Source organism: Cupressus sempervirens, chromosome 5, assembly GCF_028749045.1.
Source record: "Cupressus sempervirens isolate cs-2001-9-10 chromosome 5, ASM2874904v1, whole genome shotgun sequence".
NCBI lineage: Eukaryota > Viridiplantae > Streptophyta > Pinopsida > Cupressales > Cupressaceae > Cupressus > Cupressus sempervirens.
The window spans coordinates 670499917-670521918 of record NC_143122.1 but is presented as its reverse complement, the minus strand read 5'-3'; the positions used below and the strand labels follow the sequence as shown (position 1 = coordinate 670521918).

Here is a 22002-nt window from a genome sequence, read left to right as displayed (position 1 = left end):
ATAAGTAAATGAGAAATTATATGCAAATATTTATAAATTGTACAAAATTTGGCCTTGACGAAGTTGATTACCAAAAAAACATGATATCAAGTAGAATTGTAGGCCTTGGAATTTAAGAAAACTTCTCAAGAGGAGAAGAAAATAGCCTAAAGACAAGGCTATATAGTCATGGTTGGACTACTCTAAGAAGTGAGTGTGCAAGGTTCTTTTGTTGGATCTATCAATGAGGTAAATAATGTTAGAAACAATGGTCCACCAAGATAACTGGGGGGGGGGGGGGGGGGGGTGAATTAGTTATCCAATGATTAAAACATTTATCTAATTTAAAAAAACTTAACCATTCAACCAAAGTAAATAGAAACCATAAAAAGATGCATGTAGACATTTACACCAGATATGTTGACTAGGGAAACTATTGATCAGAGGGAAAGCCCCAGTGGGAATGATGCCCACAAGATGATGTACTAATATAAATATTCTGTTTTAGAGGATTGACCCTATTAGGAGTTTGTTACAACATTTAGTACAATGAGTCCCCATTAGGAGACTTTGAATCCTTATTAGAAGATTCCAACCCTCTTAGGAGTTGTGGTATAATGTATGCAAGAAGAGCCCACTTCCCAAACATGCAATTTTAACTACAAGAAGAGCTCATTGCTCAAACAATTAATTTACTAGTATCTTCTTCTTTCCTCTATCATTTCCACTAACCTATGAACTAGATGAATCATAGTCAATCCTTATAGACTAGGTCACAAACCTTGGATCCAAATACCAAACCTCAGATCACTCAGCAAAACTTTGGCAATGGAGTTTCCTTCACTTTTGCACTACTCTACTCAACTTCACATTCTACACTCTCTATTGTTTGTTATAAATTCATTATCCATACCATTCCATCTCATGATAAAGGAAAATGTCCTTCCTTTATATCAAGTCCATAAAATTTTTTTTTGAGTTGGTTGCTAGACCTTCTCAATTAATTATTATAGGACCACACTAAGAAGATGTTACACTTAGTGATAACCTTAATCTTTTGCCTGGCAACTTGAATAAATTTCCACACACATAATATAATGACAAGTGAGCTTAGCCACATCATCCTTACATTTCTTCTTCATGTCCTCAACCTTGATCCTTAAGATATCAATTTTGCTACAAGATATAACAAGTTTACTAGAACATGACTCTGTATCCTATATCTTAGAATAGACATCACCAAAGTTTAAATAATTTCTTCTTGACTTATCCTTTCTACTTCCAACATTAACTACATATACCAAATAATCCAAGGTATCTCCCATAACCTTAGGTGGTTATCATGCTCAACTAGTCATCTTTATCAACTTAATCTTTCTATTGTTCTTCTATCAAATACCACAGAAGCACCTTTAGTACATTAATTTGCAAGATAATCTTTGAACTATCACCCAGAGTTGTCCTAGACAATTTTCAAGCCTTTCTTAAATAGGTATTTTTATGCCACCTGGGAAGGTTCTAGATGCTCAAACTTAATACCTAGGGCCAACAGATCTGAACAATACACATAGAGTTGACCAAATACATCTCTGATAAATTATTTTAGAAATTTCAGTAGTCCAACGTTCGAAGGCCATAACTAATGAACTGTTTCTCTAATTGGCTATTATAACCACCTTTAGAAAATATAGTCTCTTTATCTACAATCTCAAAATCATGCTAGCACCCTTTCATCAAGTTTTCAAACCTCATCTGGGCACTCTAAGGCTTCCAATGATGACCCTAAAGATTTTTTCACAAATTTTTCCATTGAAAATCTACAATAACATCTTTGATACTAATGTTGGAGAAATGCTATTTTTATGGTAGGCTTACAACTATAAAATGAACCTTCATATGTAAAATGAGAATATTATGAGCTCATATGACAAACCTACTAAAAATAGTAAGTTCCCATAAATAGCAACCACCCTACCTACTAGTCCATATTAAAATAGAAATGAATAAACATAATATATATATTCTTTTCTTTTCTTTTGGGTGATGCTAGATTTCCCTTGTACCTAGGATGCTCCTGCATCAAACACCTGGGCTAATTTGAGAGGTGACCCTATCACATCTCAGGTGTTAAGAGGAAAACCAAGATGGTTGACCTCCTCCTTTGCTAGCCATGATGAATCTTCAATTGGTCTCCCTTTCCATTTGACCAAATATTCCTCATAAGTTCTACTTCTGGTACTTTTTCCAACACACTTGTTTAGCATCTCCTCAATCCCCTTTGTAGCCAGACTAGCTTCTGGAATGCTCCATTGCACTTCTGTAACTTCATCTCCATCACGTCTTTCATAATACTCTGTCAAATCTAAAATATTAAATACTGGTGAAATATTCAATTAAGCAGGCAACTCCACTTCATACGTATTTCCAGAATCATGCCTCTTCACTATCTTGCATGGTCCAAACTTCTTCATTTTCAACTTATTATATGTACCCACTAGAAAATGCTTCTTTCTCAAATGAACCATGACTTCATCTCCAACTTGAAATTCCTTATATATCCTTTTCACATCTACCTTAGCCTTATATTGTGTATTCACCTTTATGATGTGCTTCCTCACCTCCTCATAGACATTCTTCAAATGTTTAGCAAAATCTTCTACTCCAACACTACTTATCTCTCCTTTATCCAACTACCTCAATTCAGAAGAATTGTTGGGACTACTCCCAAATACAATTTGGAATGGTGATTTACCAATACTCCTATTGATAGATTTATTATATGAAAATTCCACCTATGGTAAAATCATATCCCATCCTTTTGGTTTATCTCCAACCAAGCATCTTAGCAAATTTCCCAAACTTTGATTTACAACTTTTGTCTATCCATCAATCTATGGATGATGTGATGAACTAAACTTCAAATCTATCTTCAAATTCTTCCACAATGAAAGCTAGAAATACCCAACAAATTTGGTATCTTGATCTCAAACTATACTCTTTGGCAGACCATGTAATCTCACCACTTCTCTAAAAAACAACTATGCTACATGAACAATATCACTAGTCTTCTTACAAGGATTAAAATATGCCATCTTTAAAAACCTATCAACCACCAAAAAAATAGAATCATGCTCGCATTGTGTCCTCATTAATCCATGGACAAAATCTATGCTAATATCCTCCCATGGCTTCTCTAGTATAGGTAATGGCTAATACAACCCTATATTTTTCTTCACTCCTTTTGTCATCTGACATACTCTACAATTTGGTACAAAATTCATCACATCTTGCTACAACTATGGCTAGTAGTAAATTTTAGCAATCAAAGCTATGGTTTTATCTCTACCAAAATGTCCAGCCAATCCTCCACTATGCTTCTCCTTGATGAGATTCTCTCTCATTGAACTTCTAGGAATGAACAACTAGCTTCCTTTAAACAACATATTATCCTGGATCATGAGATCCAACCACTTTTTCCTATCAAATGTAACAAATTTTGTATAAGCCTTCCACACTTCACCAAAATTAGGATCATTTGGATACAATGTATTGAGATCTTTGAACCCAACCACCTCTATATTTGAACACAACTTTGTTAGACTTCCCACTCCTATGTTTCAAAACAAATGTATAATTCTGCAAAAACTCAACCCACCTTAAATGCCTTTGGTTCAGTTTTCCTTGACTATTTAAATATTGCAAAGCTTGATGATTAGTATACAAAACAAACTCCTTAGGAAGAAGATAGTGTCTCCACTTCTTCAATGTTTGAACTATACCATAAAAGTCCTCTATCACAATCCTTGGAGTAGCCCATTCAAGGATAGCCATCACTTTCTTTGGATCCATTTTTAGACCTTCTGTTGAGACTACAAATCCTAGGTACACCAACTCTTTCTTTAAAAAGCTGCACTTCTTCAAGTTTATCAGCAACTTTTCTTCCCTCAACTTATCAAACACCTTACGAATATGGATCAAATGCTCCTCCAATGTCTTACTAAAGGTCAAACTATCATCTAGGTAAACAATGGCAAACTTATGTAGAAACTCCTTTAGTACCTCATTCATGAGCCGCATGAAAGTACTTAGTGCATTGGTTAGTGCAAAAGACATGACTAACCACTTGTACAAACCTTCTTTTGTCTTAAAAGAAATCTTCCACTCATCACCTTCTATGATATGAATTTGATGGTACCCACTCTTGAGATCTATCTTTGTGAAATACTTAGCTATACTCAAACAATCCATAAATATCATCCACCTTGATAATGGATTGTCAGTACTTCCACCACCAATGATCACATCACAACACTTATCTTCACCTCTACATGTGGTGCAAAACAAGATCATTCTTTGATTAGGTTCTTTCTCACCACTCAGCAGGATTCTTCCATTAACTAGGATTTCTCTTTTAGCATCTTTAGAATGTGAGGATTTGACATCTTCATCAACATCTGCAACTCTAGTCTAGCCTTCTGTTATTCGATCTTTCATTCCTTCATGCTAAGAACATTCAAATTTTATATGCCCTTCTTCTCCATAGTAAAAACATTTCCCATGGAAGCCTCGTCTTCCAGATCCTTGTCCTCTACCTCTTCCTCTTTGATCTTTATCATTCAATAATGGAAATGATTGGAATTGTTCTCCTCTAGTTTTGACTACTACTTCTAGCCTCATCCTTGTTCTGCTAATCATCATTACATTGACCATAATATCGTCTTCTAGATCTTCCACCATGACCTCTTCCACTATTCTTGTTTTCAAACTTCTTGCTCATTTTTTCTTCAACTCCTAGGGAAAACTGGTATGCCTCCTTAATATTTTTAATTTGAACTAGACTTAGCTCATCTTGAATACTTGGCCTTAACCCATTAAGATAACAAGCCACTTTCTCGTTATTAGTTTCTGCATGGCACATTCTAATAAGAAATTGGTAGAACTCTTCGGTACACTCGTGATCAATTTTTCTTGCTTGCTTCAACCCTTGCATTTTCTTCAATCAATCAAGCTCATAATCCACAAGAATGAATTGTTGCTTCAGTTTAGGTATCATTCATCTCCATCTAGTGATTTTTTCCTTTGCCTTTTTATTTTGTTCCAACTAAACCTCTTTCCACCAATTCTTTGCATGTTCCTTCAATTTTTCCTTTACAAACTTTACCCTATTTGGATCCTAAATATCTTCATACTCAAAGTACTCCAATTCATTGATCCAATCGATTAGCACCTCTAGGTTAAGATTTCATAAAAATTTAGGAACCTCAAACCTAGGTCTTTTTCCAAACCTAGAGATGGCCCTTAAAAGCCTCTCTTCCTCTGGGTTTAGAACTATCTCTGCTTCAACATTTTCTTCTACTATGTCCCCATCCTCACTTTCATCTCTTATAAGAAGATTTATTCCTCTATGAAATTGCTATTCTAATTCTTACATTTTTCTTTGGAGGGTTTAGAAACCCTCAAGTGTAACACTTGTAGCTCTTCTATCACACTCTCTTTGTGTAGGCATTTTCACACTTCTGTTGTAAACCTAGTCCAAACTGCCTCATGATTAGTGATATATCTATATCTTGATTGAGCTTTTGAACTGCCTCTGCTAGCTGAAACAAAATTGGTTGAGATGAATCAACCTCTATACCTACAGCTTTTACCAAAATGTTCTTGGCATCTTCAATTATTTTGAACTCTTTGTCCCTTTCTTCTCTTAGCCTCTACTACTTGGCTTTCTTTTGGAGAAGTTCACCAAATGTCTACATCTAATTTGGATTAATTTTGGAAATATCCCAATTTGGGATTACAATTTCCTCATCAAGGTCTATTTCCTCCTCCTTTTCTTTTCCATGGCCCAAATTTTTTGTGCTCGGTTGAGACTTGATCCCAACTATCCTTACACTTATTTCTTGCTTACTAGGAATTGAAATAATAGTAAACATAATAGGACTAGCCACAAAAACTGATACTACACTTATTGTAGAAATACCTAAAGTAATACCAGCAGTAGCCAAAATTAATGTATCCAAAACTGGTATGTCCAAAACTAATGTAGCCAACATAGTAGAAGAGGGAAGAATCTACAACTTAGTTGATGAAGTGGAGGTCACTTTAGTCAATGATGTGCTAAGATGAGTTGCTACAAAGATTGATTGGCAGATTGTTCTTGGTGTGCTAGTCATAATCAATCTTGTTGAGGCCATCTTCATGCCTTATTTTCTCAATACCCTACTTGGAGAATGAGGAAATGAGGCTATAATTGCTACAACAATCTTGACTAGGTCAGCGTCCTCATCATTTTGCATTTCTTCCTTGGTAGCCTCTTGCTCCAGTTCCTCTTCATTATCAAAATGTGTTGCCTCTTCAACATTATCCTCTTCATCTTTTTCCTCTTTATTATCATTATCATCATCTTTCACCTCAATAGAAAACTCACTTAGTTTGTGAAGAGGATATATATTTTTCTAGGTATTAGTTGCATTTATTACAACATGCTCAATATCTTTTATCAAAATTAGACAAGTGTTAAATTTCAGAGTTAATTCTCCTCATTTTTCTTTAGAGATTCCTTAATCTCCTTGTCTGTTAAGTTTGGAATAATCTTCCTCAGGGTTTTCCCATAGATATCCTTTATATTTTGCATGGCTAATTTCTATCTTGGCTTAATCTTATCCATCAAAATGTTAGGGAGCTGAGAAGTAAGCTAGTCTGGTGAGAATTTTCACTCACCCATTTTGTCCATCACCAGGTCTTCAATCTACTTCTCTTCTTCTTCAGTCCTATTTTCATACTTTAATACCTTAAAATTTCTTATACTATCCCCATCTTGTAGTTCTTTTAGTCTATCTTGGAACGTGGGTGGATTTTTTCTGAATATTATATCTCCTCCTTACTTATTAGCCTTCTTCTTTGAGGCCCTTCTGGTAAAAATAGTAGTGGATGGCTTAGTAGGCTTGGTAATGATTACATTGCCCTTCTTTTTCAATGGTTCCTCTTCCTCTAATTCTTCCTCATCCTCTTCTTCTTCATCCTCACCTTTTCTCTTGGTCAACAAAAGTGTGGAACTAGTTTTCAACTTGAGAATTCTTTTCTTGCCTTTGTTTATCACCTAAGGTAGCTTGATTTCAAATTCTATCTTGGCCTTGGCTTCATCATAAGTACCAAAATATGTAGTCTTGGGATCAACTAGTTTATTTACAAGTGCCTCAATAATATCCTTAGTTTCATCTATATTAACCTCATATCCAAGAGGTTTCACCCATGCCATTCTAGGCCAGACTACTTGAATGTATACCTTATCACCATCTACCATGAAACATACATCATCCTTGTAGTCTTCCATTAGTTTCCTTGGAATCCTAAATCTATTATTCATTTTCTCTCTAAATGCATCAAAATAGTTATCCATGATAATATTATCATTCTCTCCCATCTCAACAATATACTCATTAATTTGCTAGAGAACTAGCACATCTTTTCTCCATACAACTAAACTTTTTGAAGGGAAGAATTTCTAAAATAAAAGAATAAACAAGTCGAAAAAGAATCAAACTTACATGAGTTTTTCTTTTACATCTAGATGCTTTCCATGTTCTTGTTGAACTTTTTCAACAGAGACTCGGCAAGGTCAAGAGAAAGATTGCAATTCTTGACTACCTTGTAAGAAAAGTCAACTACTTCACAAGGCACACTGTTCAACCAGCTAGAGCTATAGATCTCATGTGCCATGATATGATTGCCAAACTTTAATTCCATATCAGTCACAATTCTTATCTTCATGCCTCTATCATCCCATTCTTTTAGGGTTTTCTTCTCAATTTTAGCTTGACCTAGGGTTTTGGTCATTTTAGCCTTGGCTAACATTGGGAGACTAGTGATTCTATGAATCATCTTCTTTTTTATTAAAACTAGTTGTTCTAACCATAATTGTCCATTATGCACTCAACTAAGAATATACATAATCCATTTTTCTCAAAATTCATGGGGCATGTGAGGAATATTAGTTAACCCTTTTGTCTCCAAGTGTTGATGCTCGGGTTTCAAAACATCATTAACACATAACTGATCTAGGGATTCATCCATTTCCAAAGTGCTAATATCTTGAATCATGCATTTAAAGTTAGAACAAATGACTTTAATCAATAGTACTTTTGGAGGGATCTGAGACTGCACTCCACTCAGATCTAGGGTTTCAACTATAGCAAGAGTGAACTTGAAATCTGGAGACTTGCATTCCACACCATGAACTAGCATGTTAGAACTTCACTTTCCTTTGCAACTACTGGATTCCATCTTCACTCAATGGGGTTTGAGAGAATTCAAAATCTTTCAATAATAATTTTCTCAAATTGCTTGGAAGCTCTTGAAGATCACAGTGTACAATAGCTCCCAAAATTTCACAGTGAAAATGACTTCAATTCCATTCCTTTTACCAAAAAATTTCATAAATTCTTAGTAGGGCTGGTAGATCGAGTTGACAGACTATCATCCACTTCCTTCTATTAATTATTTGGTAGAATCTTCCATCATTGAGTAAACATATAAAATTTTAGTTACTTCTGACCTCACTCGATAGAGTCTGTGACCCAACCTCACTTGGTAAGAAAAGTAACTTGGTAACAACTGGTACCCTTTCACTCAGTGATCCCTTTGTATCTTGAATATAGATATGGATCTTCTATGCTTTCAATCTAAGACTAATTTGAATGTCTTCTCTAGTAATTTGGTCCCAATTTCTTCTTTGAGAAATCAAGTAGAAATTGTGGAGCCACCCAATTCTTTAGTGACTTGTTCAACATTATTTGGAATTTCATTCTTGGTAAACTTTGGAACCCATTGCTATCTCATCTATTTTCAGATGTTATCAGCTCTTTCCTTCTTTTCATCTTCAATTCTACTAGTATTCATGTAGTTCTTGGCAAGATGACCAAGTTCTATACAAATAAAACATCTTGTAGTAGTATCTCTTTTCCTCAAATGATGCTTTAAACAATTCATTCCAATGTGTCCAAATTCTCCACAATAATGACATATGCACTAGGTGTTGTAGTCCCAATCAAATATAGCTTTCATAATTTTTTCTACTAGATTTATTATCTTGGTTTTGCATTCTGATGATTTGTGCCCATGCTTCTTGCATTTGTGGCATTTTCCTTCAAATTGTGGTTTCTCGTTGCCTTCACTAGCCTTATGACCATGCTGATTACAATTGTAATATTTTACATTGAATTTTTCTTTTCCATTGCTCCAACATTTGTTTGAAGTATGAGCTATCTTACCAAAGTGATTGCAAGTAGGTCTTTAATTCTTTTGAGCTCCTTGCTTGGATGATTTTCCTTGTTTTCCTTTTCGTCTATAGAGATTTTGCTCATTCAAGTAATTCATGTCTACTTGGGATTTCATCATTCTTTCATTGATTTTTCTTTTAGAGTTTAAGTCATTCTGCAATCTTTCATTTTCAGATCTTACGCTCATGATTTCTTCATTTGAATTGGAGAGCTAATCAATGAAGTCTTCTTGCTAAAGGGATTGGTGTTGGATTACATTTTTCTTTTTTTCTATCTCTACTCTTGTGTTTTTTTTTTCTCTTCCATGACTTCACATAGCCTTATTAACTAAATTTCTTGCTCTCTTCTTAGTTTCCTTACTTCTTCTTGAAGTGAACCATTCTTTTCTAGAATTTCTTTGAATGCTTCATTTGTTTCATCTAGATTTCTTGAATGAAAGTCTTCAATCTTTTCTTCAATGTAGAGATGATCATTCATTTGAATTGCAAGCTCTTTTCTTCTTTTCAGGGATTGAGAGAGTTTCTCCTTTGCTTTCTTGAGTTGGGCAATAGCCATTTCCAAATCTAGCTTCTCATTGTCAATAGTTTTGTGAAAGTCTAAATATCTCCATGGCCTTGATCTTTTCTCAAGTCAAAATTTTCTCTAAGAACCACAAAACTCTGTTACCAATTGTTGCAAATATTCTTAACAATGCTAAGTTATTGAAAGGGGAGGAGTGAATCAATAACTTCTAAAAAATTTAAAAATTTAATCCAATTAGTACTCAATCCAATATGAATATTCTAATCTAATTGCATGCATGAGAACCTAAAAACATGAAACCATTCATAACACTTTGACACAAAGATTTGGTGACCTAGAAAACTTCCAAATAGAAAGTAAAACTAGGGTGGGGATGATACCCACAAGCTTTAGTATTGTAGTATAAAGTTGGCATGTTAAGGCTAACATTTATCACTTCTAATTATCTACCATGTTAGGAGCAATAAGGATTGGTCTATCCACTTTGCTAGAGGATTTATAAACATAGGATGAAGCATGCACTCAGTAAAGAGATTTGCATAACACTGTTAGGTCTACCTTATTAAAAGATTTGTCTGATCCACCTATTAGGATGAAGTAGTACCTGATCTCTAATCTACAACTTGGTTTGCTAAATGAGATTCCTTTAAGTGTATATATCACCTTGTTGTGATAGATGAATCTGTGTTGCTTCTTATACTATTGTAGCCTTTTTAATTCACACTTTTTTCTCTTCACTAATTATTACATTGATACTTACACACATTGGATGTGATACAATAAATTACATATATACCAATCCAATTATAGAATTACAAAGTTAGCCACAATAAAAGTTTACACAAATATTAAAAAGTTGGCTCAAATATAGATACTCGAGTTCTAAAGACTGACTCATTGAGGTTTTGATACTTGGCATCCACTATCATTGCTCGACATTGTCATGCACTAGGCAGACATAGAAGCTTGATCCATACTAATCAATTCCAAGTAGTGTTGAACTCAATCTACACTGGTGACTTCGTAGATACTATGAAACTCGTCATAGAAACTAAATCACCTATTTTCCTCTACATAGCTCAATAAACACTATCACCATGAGCTCAATATAAACTGAGTCACTTGGTTAGCACTGAGTAGCTAGGTTAACACTGGACTCACATCACAACAGCTGTGAACTTGATAAGCACTACACAAATTAGTTTGCACTAGTAAACTCGACATACACTAAGATGCTTGGTTTACACTATTGATCTTTACACTAACTATAGCTACTCAGTAAACACTGGAATTTATCCAAAGGACTCATTCATAACTATAGAACTCAGTGACACTAAAATACTTGGCAAACACTGTTAATTGTATAATAAAATTAGTAGATACTTACAATCTAAATAAGTGTACATCACTAATAACGAACTTGACTGATATGTCAACATTGTCAACCCTAGGTATTAAGTTTGAGCATCTAGAACCTTTCAAGGCAGCATAAAATTGCCTATTTAGGAAAGGCACAAACATTGTCTAGGACAAATTTGGGTGGTAGTTCGCAGCTTAGTCTTGCAGATTACTATAATGAAGGTGCCCATGTGGGTTAACATATTGTACAATTAAATTTTGTAGTTCCACATTTGCGCAACAAATATGAAGTCCATATTATTTTCTCACATTTTTTGTTGTTTATTTATTTATGTTATGAGTTTATGGTATTAAGGGGAGTACCCTTCATCAATTTTGTTGTTCGAGTGGTATTTTTTTTTGTTTGAGAGGCACTAAAGATGACATCAAATTAGGAAGAAATATGGAAAACATGGGTATGCTATAGAGATAACTTGAGAAGACAAAGGTAAGATGAAAAGGGAAAGAGAAGACATAAAGAAGAGGAGATGAGAATGTTAGAGGAAATCAAAAATTTGAAGGAGGCACTAGCAAATAATGAAGAAAGGAGAAGGAGACTAAAAGAATTAATAATGCAGTAGGTAAAAATTGAGAAGAAAGTTGATAGTCAAGAGGATAAATAGACTGAGGAACATGTTGAGATAGAGGATCGGGCCAAGACAGAAGAATTGGTCACTAGATTAGATCAAGTCACAAAGCCAAGGAAGAACTATTGTCTAAAATAGAGGAAATAAAGAGTGGAGAGGACATACAAGAAGAGGTAAAACATGATGTGGCAGAAAAATCCCTATAGTATGAGGGAAAGTGGAGTAGATCGTTAGCACTATGACTAGAAATGTTGATGACAGTAGTATAGAGGAAGACTATTTGAATATTGAATTAGTAGAAGAGGTAGGGTAGGCCTAAATTAGTGTAAAGAATAGGGATATAGCCATTGGAGAGGCTAATTATTTTATGTCATTGCTAAGCAAAATAGGAATTAGATAGGAGGCAATAAGAAGAATGAAGTTGCAAAGCTAACTTCAATGCAAGATGAGATTCAGGATAGCATAAAGATGGTGATTAATTAGAATAAGACCTCAAATGAATAGGTATACAATATTCTTTTAAAGAAACAATAAATTATTTATGGACAACAATCAAAGTGTAAGAAAACAAGAAGAAACCATTGATGAATTGGGAGAAGCCACCATTATTGATAATGGGGATGATGAGTAATCAATATATTGTATTTGTGTCACCAACACAAGGCATACCTTGGGTGAAAAAGAAGAATATTGGTTCATGTGGGACCAAGGTACCTCAGGTAAAGAAGCCACCAAACATTGGCATAATGTTGATCATTCATTTAATTCAAGAAAAAGTTGAAGAATTGAAGATCACAATTAGACCTCCAAGAAAGATAGAAGAGTTCAATGTCACTTGGAAGAATGTGAAGATGCAGAAGATGATGGGCAATGATTGGACAAGGTGGCAAGCAAGCGAACAAGTAGGAAACATCAACAATAGACAAAGTTCCAGCAGCAAACTCAAGAGACTTGAGTTTTTTCAACAAGGGGAGTATGGTGCAAGAGCACATTGACCATATCCCATGGAATCTTGAGTCTTATTTAGTATGTTTTGAGTATTGATAGATTAGTGAATTAGTTGTTTCAAATCATGTTATTAGATGTTCAAATTAAGGTCATGTTGAGCACATTATTATGTTAAAGAATATCTTAGTCAAAGGAAGTCAAAGTTCTTAAAAGTCAAAAATTCCATGTAAGACCATAGAAGGTAGTATTTAAAGGTCTTAATAAGCTTTTATACCTATTTAAGGTATCTAGAAAGTATGAGAAATCATAAAATTCAAAATATGCAAAAAAATGTAAAAGTACCAAATACTTGTTGTCGGTAATTTTTGTCCAAAAATGACAAGTTTTTGATGGTGAATAGTCATCCACCTTGAACGAGCCATTAGGGACATAAAAATTCATGTTTGTGTATAAAAAAACGTAATCTCATGTTAAGAGATAGAGGAGAGGATATGTGGAGAAGAAAGGTGAAGAGTAAATGGGTGATTTTGTATAATAAATCAATATTTTTTGTGAAGTTCTACTAGTACTGGTCTTGCAATTCTAATGCTTTCTTCCTCATTCCATGGAGATGGTTGTCCTTAATCTTCTTATATATATGGAAATTTAGTGCAGTATTGTTACTGGTGTTCAATGTTAGCTTGAATCATTGAAGTTATTGTCAAAAATTTACTTCCACTATTAGACAACAAATTTTGCATATTTTCAAAGAAATATGCCATAGTACCTACATATTCTCAATCATTGAAGTTATTGTCAAAAACTTAATATCCTTTGTTAGACAACAAATTTTGCATATTTTCGAAGAAAGATGCCAAAGTACCTACATATTGTCATTCGTAGAGATAGGAAAGATGGTTTAAAAGGTTTTCTTTTATTAAGATTATCTTCTCTTGAGTCTATATCAGAAATATATCCTCCCATATCGACATGGACCACGAATAATCATATTAATTGTTGTTGTATACAAAAAATTTGAGTCAACATTCTATGAAACTATGACAGTGGATTGGTTGGAGTTGCATGTATATTGGAGGGGTTTTATACCTTCTTTGAGTAGAGAGGAACCATTGAGAAGAGTAGAGAAGTGAAGTAATGGGGTTGTAGGACAATTACTTTATTCAACATGTAAATGTTGTTGTAAATGAAAAACACCATGAATCAGTAATTTAGGAAGTGACAGAAGATGTGTATGATCTACATAAATGTTAGGAAGGTTTCCTACATTCTCTAGATGTTGAAGAACCATTTTCAAGAATTGAATCGATGAGATATGGAATTTAGAGAGGCATTTGTCATATGTAGCAAGAAACCCTCATAATGGCATAGGTTAGAGCGTTGATTATCTCCTCAAGGACTTGCAACCTAAAAGTTAGAGATTTGAGAGCTCTTAGTAAGGTAACTATGAATTCTAATTCATTTTGTAGTTTTATTTTAAAGTTTGATGAGTTTGTAGTTTGGGAAGTGTTTTAGGCATATTATCCCAAATTCGGGTCTGGAAGTTGATTGCACTAATCATCAGTTGAGACCTTAAGATTTTGGAATTTTATAGAGTTAAATAATGGGTTTCTAATTATTCTTTTACTATTGTTATATATTTTAAGAGTTTGATTTCTTACCTAAATTCAAGGGTAAGGCTATAGGGAAGATCCTTATTAGGACTATTTATAAGAATTGATGTTTGAAGCTCACTTAAGTATGTAGAATCTATTGAGTGGTTAGAATCCCTTAATTAGCATTGATTTAAGCCTTTTGAAAGTAGTATGGATATGGTTTTGTGAAAGATCCTAGAGGGTGTAAGGTGGTGGAGGTGTCAGGTATTATAATAGTTAGTTCGTTGGGTATTGTAAATCGTTAGGTAGAGATGTTTGGAATAGGTGGGAGTGGCACAAGGAATAAGCTAATCACCTAGTCTCTAACCTTAGAGAATCCTAAGAGATAGCATATGAAATGCTTGGTAGGCTTGGAAGAAGCCTTAGTTAAAGAGTTAGTAGCTGAAACATGGTATATCACCTCTATCCTTGTATCAATGATCTATGCTCTAGAAGAACCAACTTATCAATGTTTTATTATTTGGTTAGTTTTTCATGTATAATTTCATCCTTTGATGTGATATTGAAAAGAAAAACAATCTATAGATACACAAAATTTATCTTCATAATTTTAAAATAATTACGGGGAGAAGCAAACTCATCAAACATCAAAATATTCAAATATTGGAACAAAAATAAGAATGTGGTTACTACTAGAGTAGTAGACTCATCAAACATCAAACCTAACAAAGCCATCTTCAATCTCTATAGTTGTATTTAGGGTAATAAGAAAAATTTCAATGGATCATCAAATTAATTGTCTCATCATGATGCAAGACCATTATCCAAATTTGCAACTCTTTCCATTGTGTGAATGATAGCATGTTGTATTTATAAAACTTTAGTTCTATTGATATTTCTCTCAAAAAGCTAAAATAACAACTCTAACATGGTGTTCAACAACATCAACAAGTAGCTAATATTCTACAGTTCCATCGTGTTCCTCTATTGAAAAATATTGAAGATCAATCTTCTTCAATACCTTAGTTTTCTGCTTCATTCTCCATAGTGAATTCATTTGTCATGTAGTCTCTTTGGAGGCTTGTACAGCTCTAATTTGATGATTTTCTTCCACTATAGAATCATGCTCTATTTTAGGTCTTTCCCCATTGAAAAAAATATCCATGCGACTACTAGAAACTAAGCTAGGTCTTTTTGTTGTTCCTCATCTTCTCAAATTGTCTTTTCTCTTCTTCCTTTACTTTTCCAAGCTAGTGAGTTTGGCATGTTGTATCTTCTGTAAAAATTTGTCTTCAGTTTACCAGGTCATTTCTCTCACTATTTCTATCACATTATTTATTACAATGGATAATTTGTGTTCTCTCTCCTCATCCATTATTTCTCATCTCACTTGTTTATGTGTTCTCTTTGTTTGTCCAATGATTCTTTGACTATTTTAGCCAATTCTCTATTCAGATAGTGGAACCACTAAATGCCACATTTTTTGTAGTAGCCAAGGATAACTTTAAGAAACCCCACTTTGTAAAAACATATAAAAATTTGGAAAATCCAAAATTATTTTAGGGAGAAATTTTTATTTTCTATTGTCAATTTTTTTTCCAAAGTAGTAATAAAATTAATCTCATTTGCGATTTTTTTCCAATCATATTGAATTTCTATAAAATGTTGATGAATTTTTCATTATTGAATAAAATCAAAGCTAATAAGCCATAGGTGCATAATTACACATACCTAGAATCTATTATTCTATTATTATTATGTAGACTAATTAATTATTAGACTTGAAGGTTAAATGAGCCTAAGTTAATATTATATTGTATTACATATAAAAGCCATATTTTTATAAACATTGAATGATCCTTAATCAATAGCCCAAATCCCATTTTGGGTTAATTTTTTGAAGGACACCAAGTTTAAAAGAAATTTTCTAAAATAAAGACATGTGTCTACAATAATTAGGGATAACTTTAGTTGCAAATATTTGCCAATTGGCAAATCTCACTCATTAGGTACCCCAAATTTGGCAATAAAATTTGCACTTTTAGTGTTACACTATTATGCTTTACTAGATTTCCATTTAATCACATGTCCATGAGCTTACTTGTTGGAAGCCTCTGCTCTTACACTCAACAACTTATTAGATAGTCTGGGCCTTTAACTATCATGTCTCTTTTAAAGCATGAACTCACACTTAACTACTAGCTACCTTTGTTGTAACATTGTAGCCTCTAGGAAATAAACCTCCACTCTTACGCTTGCCTTCAATCATAACTCTAGGAGTCCTTGGAAATTATCTTATGATGTTACGCCTAACCCTCAATCATAGCATTGAACATCTTTTAAAATAGACTTATGCCAAAGCCTCAATCATAGCATTGAAAGGGAAAAATTTATCATTATTGAAGAAAATCAAAGCTAATAAGCCATAGGTGCATAAGTAAACATATCTAGAAACTATTATTCTATTATTATTATATGAGTTAAATGAGCCTAAGTTAATATTATATCATATAACATTTAGAACCCCTATTTTTATAACCATTGGATGATCCAAGTAATCAATGGCCCAAATCCCATTTAGGGAAAAAAAAATTGAAGGGCACTAGATTTTAGAGAAAGTTCCCAAAATAAAGATATGTGTCTATGATAATTAGGGATAACTTTAGTGGTGAATATTTGTCAATTGAAAAATCTCACTCACTAGGGACCCTGGATGTGGTGATAAAGTTTTTACCTTTAAGGTTATGCTCTCACACTCTACTAGATGTCTGTTTAATTGTAAGTCTATGATCTCACTTGTTGGAGACCCCTGCTCTTAAAAAAAACGTCTTATCTGACAATCATAGCCTTTACCTATCATGTCTCTTTTAAACTATGAACTTACACTTAACTATCAACTATCTTTGTTGTAACATCTTAGGCTTTAGGAAATAGAACCCCACTCTTATGCTTACTTTCAATTGTAACTCTAGGGATCTTCAAAATTGACCTTATGATGTTACAACTAACCCTCAATTGTAGCATTGAAAACCTTTTCAAATAGACATACACCAAACCCTCAATCATAGAATTGAATGTGTAATTTAAAAAGAAAAAAATTAAGCAACCATTGCAATTATGACAAACCCACATTGAAAGCAATGGTCAATTCTGACAACTATCCATCCCTTGCATAGCATAACTATCATAATAGTGTCATAACTATGACAACACATCTTGATGGATAACTATCACTTCTACAGCATAGTTGTCACATATACATTATAATTACAATGTTAAAGTTTCAACCATCATAAGTATGACAAACTACTGTAGCCATTGTGTGGTCATGAACACAAACTCGTTTCACTCCCTTCTTCCAAGTTGCAACTATATTTGTTGTCACCATTATGGTGGATGCCCTCACTATTGTAATTTATGATAGAAAAAGTTTGACAATAGTCAAATGAGAGCCAATTCATGGTTTTGTCACTAGGGTGATGGGAAAAATTCTCAAAATGAGTCCAAATATAGTAGTGTTAGGGTCAAACCCACACCAAGAAACTTGTGGAGCTTCAAAAGGGAAATGGGGGATGAGGTGGATACTAAGTGGAGAGGGGGGAAGGGAAAAGAGGAGGCATAGGGGCAACTAATAGTAGGGGGAAAAGGGTAGATGGGGATGCAAATAGGGGGAGGGGAGTGGGTAATAAAGGGAAAGGGCCTCCTAGAGGAGGAACCACCTCTTAAGGCAGAGGGAAAAGGAAAGACAACTAGGAAAGAAGAGTTACCCATGGGATGAGAAAGGGGGTGGAAGGGACCTAAGAGGGAAGCATAGATAAGAGATCCACCTCTAAACCAATGCTTGGGGACATAGGTAAAGGTCCAGAGGTAGAGTTTGAACCCACCCTAATTGCCTTAGGAGAAGGCTTTGCAAGAGGAACCTTAGAGTAAGTGTTTGAGAATTGTCTAGTGAAATACTAGAGTTGGAAGAATGATGTGGACTTCTTATACTCTAAAGGTTAGAAAATAGAGTCCAATCTAGATTTGAGGACCACTGAAATTGGGAGTATAGCCCCAAGGACCATTGAAATGAAAAACCTAGCATTAACGAAGTGAGCCTAGTCATGAGTTATAGCATCAACACCAAGGAACTCTCCAAGTAGATTAGCAATACCTTCTATTTCCTCTTCATCACAATTTTTGAGGGGAAGATGAGGAAGGAAGACCTAGGTAGAAATTGCACTAGAAAGATGGGCAACTAGATCAAAACCTAGAAGCTATTTACAAAGTTTCAAGGGCAAGTCGCTCAAAAACCATGAGCCCCATACTATGATATGGAGAACATCTTCCTTGAGGGAGAAAGAGAACTAGAAGCATCATTTGGGAAGCAGTGAAACAGGCATTGAAACTTTCAATACCCAAGTGGAAATAACCCATTTCCTAATAAAAATAATCTTTTGTCTCCACCCACCAAACTTGCCAACAAGATAGTTAGCCAACCTAGCAAGATTCTTTCTAAGGATGAATCCTAGAGATGGACGTGTGTCTTGTCCACCAATTTAGAGTCAAAATCATGTCCTTTGGGTGGCTTGAGCACTAAACCAAATAGAGATTTCCAATCTCCTATGGGGCAAGATTAAAATCCATCGGTTGAGTAAGCACTAGGGTCTTCCCACTCAAATCAACAAAAAATTAACAAAAACAAAGAGTTGAGAGAGGTGCTCTAGGAAAGGAAAACTCACCAAAAAACTTCTTACCTTAATTGTACAGAAAACCTTTCAAACCATAGCTCAAGCACCCTCATCCTTTGATCCATGTGTAGAAATCTCTTTGGCTCCCCCACCAGCCAACTCCTACTTACAAGTTGTAGAGCGCATTTCAAAAGTAGAGCTAATCTTTTAAATTTTTCTGTTATGCGGATCATTAGGATCTCTTGTCTGGTCATTTATAAAGACACATTTTTATTGTATTCTTTAATTTTTAATATTAATAAAGTTAAAGCGATAATGCCAATTTATTCAACATCCAAAATAGGCATAATTGTCCATCTAAATATTTTGAAAAACCACATGAACAAATATAAATACCAACATAAACAAGTTGTCACACATTCTTAAAACTACTTTTTACAAATATAGAATAAAATGAAATAAAATATTCTAAGAAAAAATTCAAAAGTAGGTTGAAGGATTTCCTATATTACTTATAGAGTATGATGAAGATATATCATTATAAAAATATTGTGTTAATTTAGATCGCCCCCTATAATTTACAACTCTTACATTTAACAAAAGGTGCACCACTTGATGGTCTATAATAACCTAGGATATTTACAATCTAAAAGATTATTTAATGATAAACAATAATGAAACAATAAATATGCATATAAAGCAATAAGATTTACAGTTTAATCCAATAAAACAGTTTTTCAGCAAGAATAGACACATGAAACCATGTTCTCCTATTCAAATTAATGTTCAATTTTACGTAAAGCATGTCCTCTAGACACATTTATTTGACTTGAACGTTTCAAAATCTTTAACAACATCATATATCATGCATAAAAGTAGAATCAAGTTTCTTATATTGTATGGTAGAGTCCTTAGAAAATCTATGCAAATTTTATGCCAAATGGGATGAAACAATATTGTGCAAGTGCAATATTGAATATTTTAAAATACCTATACTTTAAAATGGTTATTAAAATGCCTATTAATGATGATTTATGATCAACATTTTCAAATTATTTCATGTAGTTTCTTCAAATTATTTAAAATATCTTTTATATTTTTAGAACTATCTTCTATTTTTAAGAACTACAAATAATTTTTTCTATAGAAATTTTTATTGATCCAATAGATGAATGATATGTTTGAAATCTTCTTCAAATTTTCTTTATTTTAGATTGTTAAAAATCACTATTTAAAAATCTATATGTTATAATTGAATGCAAAATTTTAAATATTCAGAATATAAAAACGGAATACATTCCTTTAATTGTCTGTTAGATAAAGATTAGGGGGAATTATCCATATTTTAAAAATATTCGTTTTCAAACGATTACAATTTATGTATAATTTTAAAAATGGAAATACAGATCACAATATCATATAGCAAATTAGATAAATTAGACATTGAGTTTGAGTAGGAACCTCTTCGGTAGCCCGATAAATATAAAACAGTATCTCGCAATAGTCGTGGTACATCATTTAGCAGCAGGGAGAACTTATGCGGGACTTCAATTTTCTTCAACGCAATAACCAAGATAATTCCAATGCCACTTTTAACATTAATGTGTAATGAATACTATAGCTCTGTATTGGAAAAATAACATATTTAGAAAATGTAAACGGCTGCAGAATTGATTGACAATCTAAAGGTTTATAAAAGACGTTGACCTCTAGATTCCTTACAGAATTGATTGTCAATTTATAAAAGAGGTTGACCTCTAGAATTTCCAAGTGTATACTTGATTAAATTTCAAAAAACTGCAAAATATTATGGATTTTGGAAAATTTTAGCATTTGATATTTATGATCACATATTTGTAGTGGAAAATATCAAATTTTTTTTTTTAAATCATTAATTTTGGAAAAAAATATATTTGACTTTATTTTGTCTTTAGTACATTTATTATATTCCCCAATACAATCAATAAGATATTATAAAAAATTATTATCCCCTTTCCCTAATGCGAAAGGGTAAGATATATACATGCTATACTTAAGCAATCAATAAGGCCTATTTCCAATATAGTTGCCCGGAGGATCATAGCTGCATATGACCCATGTGTCCTTACTCTTACATTTGATAATTGAACACCCAACTCTTTCAGTTGTTGCCCACACTATCTGAGTATAATGTGTGCAATCTGGGCCAGTGCAAGTGTTATCGGCATGGACATACCACTTCTTCTCATCAATCCAAGCATTCACCGCCTGCCGAGGTGTCCATTTTGGGCCACTGCCCCAGAATATATTTTCTCAATAGGGTGATCCTACTGAATGCTCGAGAAGGCAGTCATTTATTCTCTGTTCCATTTCAGGGGTGGAGCTCCAACGGCTTTTCTCGCCACATTCTGCGTATCAAGGAATTGCTTTCTGGCATCCGAGCTGCTTAAGAAGCCTTCCACACTGCATAATAATAAGCCCACCACCAAAACACTAATAACTAGCTCGCAAAATCGACCCATGATCTTAATCAGATTATAACTTTCGGTCCCTCAATAGCAACTAATAACAACGAGAGAGAAGAACTGATATTGACTTTTGAGAGAGATGGAAATATGAAAATTTTCTACAACGAACTTCTTCTTATATAGAAGGACAACATTGAATAATTATAAGTTTGGAGTAAATTATTGATTTGTCCATGTGGCCTCTTAATGAGGAGAGTGGTTCTTATCCTTATCGCTGTCAGCATTGATCCCTTCACCTCTACGATTACTACTTTCATCATCCCTTGATCCCTTAGCTCTGGACATCTTTCGACAGTGGCTGAAGTCACAAGTTTTACAATTCTAAACATGATGCGGGTTTGATACTACTTAATGTGGCGGAGGCCGAAAATACAAGTTGCTTTAGACATTCGCTAAATTGGTAGATTAATGAGTCTGGTATAGTACGGCCTCTAGATATGATTCGCCCACTATCCTATTTTACGCATGCGCCTACCACCGAATATTGGTTTTTTCACCTGGTTAATATTTATAAATTATTTGTT

The 22002-nt window shown here is 33.8% G+C and overlaps 1 pseudogene; it reads right to left on the bottom strand.

Annotated features, from left to right (window-relative positions):
- Positions 1–21011: 21011 nt before the first annotated feature.
- Positions 21012–21472, bottom strand: LOC149557718 (pathogenesis-related protein PR-1 pseudogene; annotated as a pseudogene).
- Between the last annotated feature and the right edge of the window lie 530 nt (positions 21473–22002).